This window comes from Cydia splendana, chromosome 4, assembly GCF_910591565.1.
Source record: "Cydia splendana chromosome 4, ilCydSple1.2, whole genome shotgun sequence".
In the NCBI taxonomy this organism is placed as follows: Eukaryota; Metazoa; Arthropoda; class Insecta; order Lepidoptera; family Tortricidae; genus Cydia; species Cydia splendana.
In genome coordinates, this window is record NC_085963.1 from 16,411,407 (window position 1) to 16,425,993 (window position 14,587).

At 35.2% G+C, this 14,587-nt stretch overlaps 1 long non-coding RNA gene across 1 annotated transcript in view; it reads left to right on the forward strand.

Annotated features, from left to right (window-relative positions):
- LOC134790059 (uncharacterized) overlaps positions 1-14,587 on the forward strand; it is a 509,644-nt gene that overhangs the window by 366,854 nt on the left and 128,203 nt on the right. The window lies entirely within an intron of this gene.

Sequence of the window (14,587 nt, forward strand, 5' to 3'; positions counted from 1 at the left end):
GTATTAAGCAGTGTTAAAACGTGTAATAGGTTTACTAACTGATGGTCTGTTTTTTACGTGGCAATATGATTTACATAAAAATGTTTTGTGTTTATGGGTAAAAACAAGTGTAAAAAGTGTAATGTCCAGTATTTTGCCCGTTGTCGATTACACGGCACTTTTGCTAAGTCCAATATGTTGGACGTTGCCAAGTATGCGAAGAGTAAAATTATTAAATTTTCTGGTAGTTTTTGTGGCAAATAAATTAAATAGAGCGATGTTAGGTGTTTCAAAACGTTCTAAAATGTCATTACTTGCCGTATTACAACGTAATGAACCAAATAGATAAAAAAAAATATTTTTATGGATTTTTTCCTGTGGATGTGGTGTGTGTGTGTGTGTGGATTTGTTTTCATCAAGAGACCGACCCGATTTCATTTGAGAAATTTATTACAACAATTTTGATAAAAGTGCATGCATTATTGTAAAAACCATTGCTCAGATGTTACTGCTTCCTAGGATACCCCGCTAAGTTAGATTTAATGTGAAATAAATGACGTCAATGACTGGTAACATTTTACCACCTACGAGCTATAAAGTTATTGCAAAAATATAAAAATAATAGGTTTTACTTACTTAAATTCATTTCATAAGTTGACATTATCAGTAAGTGTATTTCTAATTAAAAAATGCAATTATTCTATATTTATTTAAAAAAACATGAATTGGACTAAAAAAAGCCTATGCACATAAAGTAGGGGTACTCTATACTCGATCATAGCAGCGTCCAACATACTTGACATGTTTTTGCAACATTTTAATTAGATTATTTTTCATGATTTTTCTACAATAAACCAAAAAAAGCGGCCAAGTGCGAGTAGTAACATAATAAAATTGCGGTTTACGATTTATGACGTATTAAAAAAACTACTTACTAGATCTCGTTCAAACCAATTTTCGGTGGAAGTTTGCATGGTAATGTACATCATATATTTTTTTTTAGTTTTATCATTCTCTTATTTTAGAAGTTACAGGCGGGGGACGACACACATTTTACCACTTTGGAAGTGTCTCTCGCGCAAACTATTCAGTTTAGAAAAAAATTATATTAGAAACCTCAATATCATTTTTGAAGACCTATCCATAGATACCCCACACGTATGGGTCTGATGAAAAAAAATATTTTTAGTTTCAGTTGTATGGGGAACCCCCAAAAAATTTTTTTTTTCTATTTTTGTGTGAAAATCTTAATGCGGTTTACAGAATATATCTACTTACCAAGTTTCAACAGTATAGTTCTTATAGTTTCGGAAAAAAGTGGCTGTAACATACACGGACAGACAGACAGACAGACAGATATACATGACGAATCCATAAGGGTTCCGTTTTTTGCCATTTGGCTACGGAACCCTAAAAAATGATGTACTTAACACAGTTTTTTTGAGATTTTTTCCCTTGTTGATTTAGAGTTAATCTTGGTTTTTCATTATACGTATATTGAAAAGTTGGAAATCCCACGCCGCCGGCGTTACGCCTCCGCCGTGGATTTTTTCGTGGCGCGCCGCCGCCCGATTTTTTTCCACCGGCGCGCACGTCTAGTCGGGACGTACCCCTGAAGAGCTCTGGACAGGTTCTACACCAGACCTCAGGCATCTTCACGTCTTTGGCTGCATTGCCTATTCCTTAATACCTAAAGAAAATCGTCGCAAACTTGATCCTAGAAGCAAACCTTATATTTTTGTTGGTTACAGTGAAACGACAAAAGGCTATAGGCTTTCGGATCCGTTGAACCCTAAGAAAGTGATCTTGTCTCGAAATGTTGTGTTTTTAGAAGATAAATTTTACAACAATTTAGATAAATTAAGTTTTAACCAATCTGACAATGAGAATATATTTTATGAATTTGAATTTATTTCTAATGATAATGATAAATCTAGTCATAATAATATTGGAATTCCTAATAAAAATAATGAGAATCTAAATAAGAATAATGTAATTGAAATCCCTAGTCAATGTAATGAAAATCTAGTCTCTAGTGAAACTGATGTGGATTCAATGTCTATTCAAAGTGAGCAAATTCCAATCTGCAACCCAGGAAGTGAAAAACAAATGTGTACTCAAAAACCTAATGATTCTTCCATGGTGTTTTCAGATTCGGAGGAATTCTGTACCGGAAGCGAGAATGAGGAGCCAGGCTGCTCTACTTCGGGCTCAGGTGACTCGTCGAGCGAGTCTGTAGTGCTGTCGCCGCGACCGTCACATTCAGGGGAAGCCCGGCCCCCAGCTGATGCGCCGGCTATACATTCCTCGCGTCCCGTACGTACTACAAGGTCACAAAAACCCAAAAGGTATGCTGATTACACGTCAGACTACTCCATGGTAGCGCACGATGCTGCGTCTGTCCACAGCCTAGACATACCCTTATCGTATAAGGATGCTGTCACTGGTCCCCTTAGTGCAGAATGGTCTGCCGCAATGAAATGTGAGTTTGACTCTCTTATAGCTAATAAAGTTTGGAGATTAGTTGATAGGCCACATAATACGAACGTAATAAAGTCTAAATGGGTATATAAAATCAAAACAGATGCATTGGGTAACTTTGATAAATTTAAAGCGCGTCTTGTTGCCATGGGTTATACACAAGTCCCTGGTGTGGACTATAAAGACACATTTTCACCAGTTGTAAGACATAGTACAATGAGAATATTGTTTGCTTTAGCTTGTGAGTATGATTTAAGCATAGATCACATTGATGTGACCACAGCTTTTCTCAATGGAGACCTTGAGGAAACCATTTATATGGAGCTTCCACCAGGTTTTAATAATAACCATAAAAATAAAGTTTGTTTGTTACAAAAAGGGATCTATGGTCTTAAACAAGCTAGTAGAATTTGGAATAACAAAGTAAATAAATTACTGTGTGAAAATGGGTTTGTTCAAAGTAAACATGAACCTTGTATCTATATAAGTAAAGATAAAAATAGTTTAATAGTAGTAGCGCTTTATGTAGACGACTTTTACATTTTCTCGAATAACGAATCCTGTAAAAATAATCTTTTTAATTTACTACAGAGTGAATTTCATTGTAAGAATTTAGGAAATTTAAAAAGTTGTCTGGGCATCAATGTTGTAAGGGAGGGAAATGTATTAAAGTTAGATCAAAGCGACTATATTATGAAAGTACTCAAGCGGTTTAATATGGAAAATTGTAAACCTGTCTCTACACCTATGTCTGTAGGATGTAAATTTGAATCTGAAGGAGAAAATTTATGTGATGAAACTTATAATTACAGAGAACTTATTGGTTCCTTGATGTACTTAGCTGTTTGTACCAGGCCAGACATAGCATATGCTTGTAGCCATTTAAGTCAGTATAATTCAAAGTTTAATAAAAGTCATTGGCTTGCAGCAAAACGGATTTTAAGGTATTTAGCGGGAACAATTAACTATTCCTTATATTTCATAAAGAGTAGAGAATTGAATTTAATTGCATATGCTGATGCCGACTGGGCTAATGATGTAGATAGACGCTCTTATACTGGTTTTGTAATAAAGTTAGGCTCGAATTGTATACATTGGGAATCACGCAAACAGCGTTGTGTAGCACTCAGTTCTACTGAAAGTGAATTTATTTCAATTAATGATGTATGTAAAGACCTATGTTTCATCAAAAATATTTTGTTTGAAATTTTACATGTGAAACCTAACATCACTGTGTTCAATGACAATCAGAGTGCGCACAAGCTTTTACTTTGTAAAGAATATTCACATAAACGTACCAAACACATAGATGTACGGTATCACCATATAAAAGATTTGGTACATAATAATGTGTTAACTGTAAAATACTTACCAACAGAAGTAATGATAGCCGATGTACTTACCAAACCGCTGAGTCTTTATAAACATTCCAAATTTATTCAAAGCATGAATATAAAGTTAAATGAGTAGGCATGTTTGCATTATGTGCATGTAAAATCATTATATAATCGTTTATATTGTTTACAAATGTACATGTGCAATCGTAAAAATAGCATGCATTCTTTCTTCACTCAGTCCATGTTTGTGTCTCGTGAAAGCATGTTATTATACGAATGTGTATATGGATAGAGTTAGTCTCTACTTAGGGCAAGCATTATTGTAAATGTTAACTAATATAATTGATATTATATTAAGTTCAAGCCTTTTATCAGGGATGTGCCAATACACATTGACAACATATGTTAGTTTTGTATAGTGTTCTGTGTACTTATGTTGTGTTTAAGCATGAGACATTTGGTCTTATAAGTGTGAGGGGAAGTGTTAGAAAATTGAATCTTGTATGTACACCCTTATAATACCAACCAATGAATGTACGCATGTGTGAATGACACCTTATGTTCTTTAGTCTATGTCGCTACTCTATTTGCTCCCTCTCTTTGATTTCGGCTGCGTTGATGGTCGGACGCGTAAGCTTTGGCTCCCATAATTGTATTAACATATATTATTTACTAGATAATAAAGTTCATGTGCATTGTGCGAACAGTGAGTATTCTTTCTCCACCGCCCTGCTGCTGCGGAACCTCGTATCCGCGTAATAAATACATAAGTCAAAATGACATATAAAGACAAATAATTTCTAGCTAATTCAGGCCAGTAACGCGTTTATGAATAACGACATTATTTCTTATATAGATATCGACCTATACACCGTGTTTTTATTGAATTCCGTTAACTTCGGGATATGGTTAAGTACGTTTAAGAGAACTAAATGGCATAGTTAATTTTCAAAAAAAATATTATTTTTTTGCTTTTGTGAAAAAATAAATTAAGTTAAAAAAGGAATTAAACGTAGCATATAGCGTTGTTGTAACACGGGCATTAGATTTAACTCAACCAAACAATTGAAATCTGTGTAATGTCATTTCGAACATCGATCGACCGAGATTGTACTTAAGTTTAGTAGCAAATGCATGAACTCATTCTAAACACTGATCAATATGTAAACCGGCCCTAAGGCAAGTGTACACGCTTGTAGAGGCCTTATAGGAAAAAAATAAATTATTGATTATCTCCGAAATGGAGTTAATTAGAATATCGGTGTCTTTAACAACGTTACTTGATTTAAGCTCAGGAATGCACCCCTGAAATTAACGGAAATCAAAAAAAAACACGGTGTATACGATACGATACGTTCATTTATTGATAAAAAATATTTTTACATATAAGGAATAATATCGATTAAAAAGAAGAGAAGAGTCCCTGCATATATTTTACTTTACTTACAGTCTGAAAAGCCAGCTTTGTCAGTAGAAGAAGGCGGCAAATTTCGCCATTGGTCGAGCTCCCATACGAATTTTGATTTCGCTCCTTTTTTCTACTAGGTATGTGTATAGTTACTAAATTTTCAATAAAAAAGAAAAAGTAAAATACACATATTAAATCTGTTTCATCTTAGTTCAAAAGTATGAATATGTATGTATATTTATTTGTATTGTAGCGCCTGTGGAAATATACTGAAATCTTATCTTACCTATTATAGGAATTAAAATTAATAAGTATAAAATTCTGGATTATGATAGGCGCTTCAGCACAACATATTTTCGCCACACCAGGGGGCCGATTTTTGAATTTCGACCGCTCGATTTCGTGTATTTCGTTCAATAATATCTCCACTACTAGGCATTTAAATTCTACCGATGGAAATAAAAACGAGTAGTCAATACCACTCGATTCCAAATATCTATCGCTCGTATTTAAAAAATTAGCATTTCGCAGTTTTCCCCCGATTTTCGAGTGACGAAATCGAGCGATCGAAATTCAAAAATCGCCTCCCAGCTCGTAAAGGCTGATTCTTCAAAACTCATGAGAAAGTTGCGTTTTTTCCAGAAGAATGGCAAAGTATCTATTTTTATTCTTTATGCGATTATCAAAGCTACACGACTCCTCTGGGTCACCTGGAGAGGATGGGGGAGGATCGTGCTCTGAGGAGAGCGTATGTGGTGCATCCGGGCGGAAAACGTCCGTCTGGGCGTCCCAGATACCGACGGAGTGACGAAACCCAAAAAGACCTGTCCGGCCTCGGAATACCCAACTGGCGTGAAGTGGCGCAGAATAGGGCAGAGTGGCGCTCTCTTGTGTCAGAGGCCAAGATCCTTTTTGGGTCACTGAGCCAGTGATGTATGAATCTATTTTGATGTAAATATTGAATAGATTCCTTATGCTTTTTTTACATGATATTTAGACAAATTATCTTAAATCTTAGTATTTTTAGTGGCTCTGTGTTCTCACAGAAGAATATGCCACTTTTCAACCCTAGGGCCAAAATGTATAACTTTCAAATCAATTCTCATCTCCGGTGAACAATGAGCAGACATCGTAAATTTTATAGCATTTTTGGTGCAGCGGAGTGGTGTTAACGGAATTGGTATAGATAATGCCAATTGAAATGGTAAATTAAGGTTAATATTAACGTAATTAACGCTAATTAATCATTGGGGTTGAAAGTGTTTATACCAATTTCGTTAACACCACTCCGCTACACCGAAAATGCTATAAAATTTACGATGTATGACAATGAGTCACTTTCAGACTTTAAGAAACCAAAAGTAACAAACAACATCCGTATCATATGAAGAATATGAATACATAACAATGTTTTTGTGGTAGGTAGGTATTTTGATAAATATTTTCATTAAAATGAAATCAAATCATTTTTCATTTCAATCAGAGCGGTATTTGGGTCATCCAGCTATCATTTCGAGCCGACCTCTCGCCGAAGGCTCTGGAAGTTTACATCGCATTCCTAAATAAATACTTACTACGGCGCATTTGTCAACATAAATAAGCATTGCGATAAGCGTATCACATCCCGAGAATTTTCCATGGACGGAAATGTGTACTTTTATATTTAAAGATTTACCTGTAGATTTATACAATGTATCTATCGGTTTTGAAATTATATTTATTTAAATAACATATTCACTAAGTTTAAATAGAATGCGAATACAAACATGATCGATCGACTTTGATAAAAAATATATTTTAGAGTTATTTTGATACAACTTAATAAATATATTGTAAATTTACTTTTGTATGCTATTAAATAAAGTGTATGTACATTAACAAACTAAAATGTGTCTTCTTATAAATTTATAAACTTGCTAAATAAAACTGAAATAAGTATTTATTTTAGTGATGTACCGACTATTGATTTGGCCGACTAGCCGACTAATCGGCGCTCGAATGGCCGATTAGTCGGCCGACTAGTCGGCTAGTCGGCCAGATCATTAGTTTCGTATAAGTTCAGGTGAAAAACAATAGTTTTGCTCCTTTGGTTGCGCTATTCATCATAATTTAGCTTGGCTAAAAGGTGTTCTCTACAGGTTCAAAGACCTATCACAAGAATCCTCGTTCAATTTCTGTCTTTAGTTCTTTTATTTTGCGATCCTGAGCAGACCGCCAGTACAGCTTGTAGGAGGTATTTCCAAGGCTCTATTTCCCGTACGTAGTCGCCAGTTAAGAACCTATCCCCTGTGGTCAGCGTCTTTACGAGCAACGTGCCCTGACTAAGTCTCTAAATTTTGCAATATCATTAGTAGTTTCTCATGGCTCCACCATTAAATAAAACAAAAACTGAATAATAATAAAAAAAACTATCGAACTTGATTATGAAATTACACGACAATCAGTTGAGATCGACCTGTAGAGGAAAACACCAGCTCACCAACATACGATAACGATCAAACGGTCAATTATATGAACAAAAGTTTTCGTATGCACCCTAAATAGGTATTTTAGTAAAATAAACATAAAACATATGGTAAATATTGACAGTTGATTTCTTTTTTTTCTGTTTTTCTTTCACTAATAAAGTGCCGACTAATCGGCCATTTTTGCCGACTAGTCGCCGACTAATCGCCGACTACAAATGTGGCCGGATAGTCGGCTTTCCCGACTAGTCAGTACATCCCTAATCTATTTTGTTGCATATATCTGCTGTTCATCCTCACACACATCAGACGAATTATTTCCACGTCAACAGATTCCCAATACTACAGATTTCCAATACTACAGATTCCCAATTCTATAGCTTCCCAATACTACATAATTCCAATCCTACAGATTCCCAACATGACTGACTCCCAATACTACAGGTTCCCAATACGACTGATTCCCAATACTACAGATTTTGAATACTACAGAATTCCAACACTACAGATTTCGAATACTACAGAATTCCAATACTACATATTCCCATACTATAGATTCCCAACCCATATTAGCAGATTTTTCATGATTAGCACCTAGGTGATAAAAATGTTAGGCTAAATTAAAAAGGGATTTTCGATCGTCCCCAGTTTTGCTTACTGATTTACAAAACAACAGTTTTATTCTAATAACGTATTTAATATTATAATGTTCTAACTTAAAACTATCTCTTCAATTAACAAATTCAATTTTAATTTAACTGTACAGTCGTCAAAGCAAACACTTTTGTACATTGCTTGCTCTTGTAAGCAAAGAGAATGTATGATTTAATATTTTTGCTTGAAAACTATAACGTTTGCGTATTGTACAGAAAAACATTAAAATATGTAAATAAATATTGCCTGCCATTCTAATTCATGATGGCAAACAAGCACACGGGCCATCTGTAGGTAAGCGGTTATCGTAGCCTAAAGACGTTTACGGTATCGAAAATCTATTAAATAGGACATTAGTTAAAATAGGATTAGGAATCTGTAGACATGGAAATCTGTAGAATTAGGAATCTGTTGACATGGAAATCTGTAGAATAAGGAATCTGTTGACATGAAAATCTATAGAATTAAGAATCTGTATAATTAGGAATATGTAGACATGGAAATCTGTAGAATTGGGAATCTGTACACATAGGAATGTGTAGAAATAGGAATCTGTAGACATGGGAATCTGGAAAAGAAATCTGTAGAATTGGGAACAATTCCAACGTCGTCTCAGTTTTCTATTGCTCATTAAAAACTTTCAACCCCATTTCACCTCCTTTGTGGTTTGAAGCAGAACGACATTTAAAAAAATGAAATTGTTTTGTTCTACCTTTTTCGGACCTTTATTTGTCAGATTTTGTTTCTTATTATGTACCTACTAGCTGTGCCCGCGGCTCCGCCCGCGTGGAATTCGGTCTGTGTCAGTAAGCGGCTAAATATATAAAAAAAATAGTAAATTATATTACGCTGTATTTTTTTATTTAAAAAATTATAACATTATATCATATTTCCTGCATGATAATTTCAGATAATAATTGTATCTTGTTTCATACTTTTTAGAGCGCGATTTGAAGTAGTCGGGTTTTAGTTTTGGAACTTATTTTTTATGTAATGAATTTTCGGGTTATGATTTCGTTACTAACTATTTGAAGTCACTTTATATTACTTTTGCGAGGGCGTCGTCAGTACAGAATGCACGCAGAGCGCCGCATAATTATATCGCTTTGGAACGCGTACAGCGCGCCACGTACGTCGGGCTACGCCCTATGCTTTGAGTATGAGGGCACCTGCGTACAGAGTGTCACATACGTCGGGTTACGCCCGACGCTTTGAGTAGGCTTTGGTAAGCGTATAGCGTGTCACGTACGTCATATTGTTTTTATTATGACGTCACATAGCCTATGTCACCTGGGATGACGTAAGGATTCTAATGATGTATCAGTACGTCTAAATCGGTTAAGGCATTCAGAAGTTAAGGTGGAATAAAGAAACTCACAACAATAAATATATACCTACATACAAACTACACTACACTCTTTTTTTTTAGGCAGTCGTGTAAAAAGATGGCACTGTGCAATGAGGGGCAAATAATTTACTATCGTTTAATTTTGTTGTATTATTCAATCCACGTAATTATCATACATCGGGGTTTTCGGTGCAGGAATGATTTCGTGTATTTATAACTTTGTTTATTGTAAAATAATTACCAAACTATGAATTAAACGTAGGTAGTAAGGTCCAAATGTGCTTAGAAATGTTAAATTAGTATCGTTTTTTAGTTTTTACCTGTTATTTCCCATACAACCATTTCCAGTCGCCGTTACGACGCGGTGTTGACACATCTTGTGTCGACACCGTCTGTTTCGGTCACAATTCCAGTCGCAGAGTCGTCGCCGTGTCGACACAGTTACCAGAAATGGGGAAGGGTCGACACATGACACAAAGTGACATAAAGTGTGGTCGCCGTGTGCACACATTGTTTCGGGTTTGCGACTACTTTATGCCAAAATCATTCGTTCATTCGTTCATTTTGTTCCTGTCAAATGGAAACTGTCAGATGGAAAAATACTTAAATAAAAATAAGTGACATTAATACGCCATCTCTAAAACGGATTACAAGACGTAATTATATATTGTTTGCATATATATTACAATAGGACTTAAATTATTATGGGGAATTAAACTGCTCGAGTGATTTGATAAACTAAGTGTAATATAATCAACGCGCCACCACATTGTTTTAGTTTAGCCGGAAATGAAATTGTTTACTTCTCAGTGCCTGTGTTCATAACTATATTATTTGAAGAATTTTTAGTACTTCGATGCGTATACTATACTTAAATAACAGAAATAACGCTTTACATACTACGAAACTTGTTAATTATGATGTATAAATATGGTTTAAGGCTGAGAAATATTGCAGTCACAAAGTAGTTGCAATGTTTCGACTTTGTGTCGACTCTGTGTTGACACATGACACGCGCTGTCAAAAGTAATAACAAAGTTACTGGTATGTTACTGGATTTGCAAAATGGCTCCTTGTGTTGATTTGTTTCCAGATATTCTCAAAGTGTAAAAATGCCGTGGTCAGAGATGGGCATTAATCGATTAACTGTTTATTCCACTAATTAATGGAATAAAAAAAGTTAATTCTCAAATTTTAATCGCGATTAGTTTAGTCGACCTAACATAGATTGAAATTGAATTAATCTGAATATTAATCGAATAAATTATCGATTAAATCTCGATTGAAAATTGACAGGGGGCCATTTTTGTACGTAAAAATAATAGAAATGTCTTGCATGCAGATGGTAGCAAAACACTTTGTCATAAAAGTCGAGATGGGTGTCGATATATAGGTTTTAGGGAGTGCCGATTTCGAAAATAATGACCATTTTGGAATCCGAAATGGCGGCCAGGCACTGTGTCATAAAAGTCGTCATGGATGTCGTTTTATACGTTTTAGGGGGCCCCAATTTTGAAAATGATGACCATTTTGGAATCCAAAATGGCGGCCATGCACTATGCCATAAAAGTCGTCATGGGTGTCGTTTTATAGGTTTTAGGGGGCGCAGATTTCGAAAATGATGACCATTTTGGATTCCAAGATGGCGGCCATGCACTATGTCATAAAAGTCGTCATGTATGTCGTTTTATAGGTTTTAGGGGGCCGCGCTTTCGAAAATGATGACCATTTTGGAATCCAAAATGGCGGCCATGCACTATGTCATAAAAGTCGTCATGGGTGTCGTTTTATAGGTTTTGGGGGGCGCAGATTTCGAAAATGATAACATTTTCAATTTAAAAATGGCGGCAATGCACTATGTCATAAAAGTCGTCATGGATATCGTTTTATAGGTTTTAGGGGGCGCAGATTTCGAAAATGATGACTATTTTGGATTCCACTTTTATGACAAAATACGTAGCCGCCATCTTGGATTATAAAATGAAAATCGTTTTCGAATTCTGCACTCCCTAAAACCTATAAATCGACATCCGTGACGACGCAAGTTATCTTTATTTTCAGATCTAACAAATTGCTACAGAATACAAAGGACAAAAAAGAAGCAAGGAGGTAATGAAACAAGCAAAAATACAGATGATTCCTCGACGCAATTGGGTGATTCTTAAATTGTGTCCAGATTTTTTTTGTCATAAAAGTTTTTATTTTTCACATATTACTCTCACAAGTTCCGTGACATTTCGACCTTGTAATTTTTTAAGTAAATGTTTTTGTTTATCTATGAGGATCTCACTAGAATAGTATAATCAAGGTATGTTTATATTTGATGAATGAAATAGTAACGCAAAAAAAAATATATTTGTGTCTTATATTCCTGCCGAAGACTTTTATTTTACCTTTTCCTTCTACACAAGTTTGGCCAAGTAATAAGAATTTAGGGCTCTCAATTTTATTTTGACTTCTACAACAGTAAAGCTACGAGGCCATGTTTGGTATCGTTTTCGTATAAATTCGCAGTACCAAATTTAGTTAAGGTATCACATTGACACCATTCCGAAGTAAAAACATATAAACTTATTAAAATACTTTCTTTTAAACTCCTCTTCACGCTTAAACTGCTGAACAGTTTTAATTTAAATTTGGTACACATATATTTTGAGTCCCGAGACAGGATATAATAAGTTATCTCAAAAATCATCCTTTAAAGGTGTGAAATGAGGTGTAGGGGGGAATTCAGAATTGACTTCTTGAAGTTAATACTGTTTAAGTTTAGGTTTGAAGTCATGTTTTTTCATCATTTTTAACTAAATCAAAGATGTAGACCATCCCAAATTTCATATAAATCGGTTCAGCGGTTATTGATTTCCCGTACAAATTTCCACGCCACTTTTCACACCTTCAAAAGATGATTTTGGTTATAAGATCTATCCTATGTCCTGTTCCGGGACGCAAACTATTTCTATACCAAATTTCAACGAAATCGGTTCAGCGGTTAAGTGTCAAGAAGAGTTTCAAAAAAACCGGCCAAGTGCGAGTCGGACTCGCGTATTAAGGGTTCCGTACATTAAGTCCGACTCGCGTTTGACTGCACATTTCTAATAGGTTTTCCTGTCATCTATAGGTAAAGAACTATTTTGTGTATTCAGACGGACATACATACAGACGCACGAGTGATCCTATAAGGGTTCCGTTTTTTCCTTTTGAGGTACGGAACCCTAAAAAGATTTATTTTTATTTTGTGGAATGGTGTCAATGTGATATCTTAAATGGATTCAGCACCCCAGATTTATACGAAAACGATACCAAACACGGCCTAGCACCTTCACTGATATAGATATATCAAGATAAAATTGAGAGCCCTAAATAAACTTTCAAGAGCGGATATCTCAAAAACTATTCAACATATCGAAAAAATTGATTGAATAAACTTGTAACAAATTAAATTAACTTTCATTTTTTATAAGTGGCCATGTCGCTGAGATGCATAGTTTCCGAGATATAATCGAAAAACGGGAAAATGGGACCTTCAAAGCCCCCTCTCTCCCCCCCCCGCTCAAGGGCTACGGCCGGGGACTTTTGATATGTTCACCTCCTAACTTGTCAAACCGAGTTACGAAGGCAAAAATTGTGTTCCGAGCATTTCCCTCTACAACTTTTGGAGCATTCGTTGCCTGACCTAAGTAGCTTATTGAATTTCTTTAAAAACTTTTCTGTTTATATGGTTTCGGTCGATTATTATCATTTGCATTGCCCATGATGACTTACTAGAATTACGAGCACACGAGACACTAATAGTAGTTTGACAAACCTTGGTTTTCAAGAGGTATTTTATATTGACATTTGCTGTCACAAATTTGCTGTCAGATTTAGTCGCAAACCGCACGCAAAGTGCACACAAATGTGTCGACACCTTGTTACGGAAAAGTGTAGACACGGCGACGACACTTTGTTTCGAAACAATTCTAGACACATTGTGTGGACTCTGTTACGACACATCTGACATTTAGTTACCACTTTGTGATTCTGCGACTGGAATGGTTATATGGGTTGGCTAGTGTAAAACATTCCCGCACCGAAAACCCCGATGTATGATAATTATTCAATTAAATTAGTTGATATCCGTACCCCCTCTTCTAAACTTAGAGTTAATTTGGCAAAATCCTTCCTCGGTGGCTTATTCATGTCACAACGTATTAAATTCAGCGCCATCTGTTAGTTTACCAGGGTACTCAATAGTGGTAGCACAAATTTGAAAAAAGATTGCCCCTCCTTCCTAAGTAGCGCCATAAGATTAGGGGCAAACTTAACTCAATCGAGTGTTGTGGCTACCCCCCCTTTTAGGGGTTGAATTTTTATAGCCTATAACCTGGCCGGGGATTTTCTCGACAGATTAGTAAAGTTTGCATCAAAATCCGTTCAGCCGTTTTCACGTGATGCGCGTTCAAATAAACAGACAAACAGATAAACAGACAAAAATTCTAAAAACTGTTGGAACGTGTTCTGTTATCGATTCTAAGTATCTCCAGCCAACTTTTTTTCAAATATCTTTCATGTACAGACTTTCGACCCTCTTCAGCTTTATTATATGTATATAAGATATAGAAGATAGATAGATAGATAGATAGGGAGATAAAATAAAAAAATAATAAAATGGTTTAATTTTTTTAATAAGGCACTTTGTAAATTGTTTGTTAAAAATCAATCGATATTGTGTACATAAATACTTACCTATTAAACATAAATTAACACACATTTCTCCTTAAGCACAAAGCCGTTAGTAAACATAAATACAGGAATGTTTCTTATAACATCACAATATTAAATGCTCTTTAGATTCAACAACAACACAAAATTATTTACTTATTGTACATTGAAATAATTATGTTTACAGAGGGTAAGTAGATGATCATATTTATCC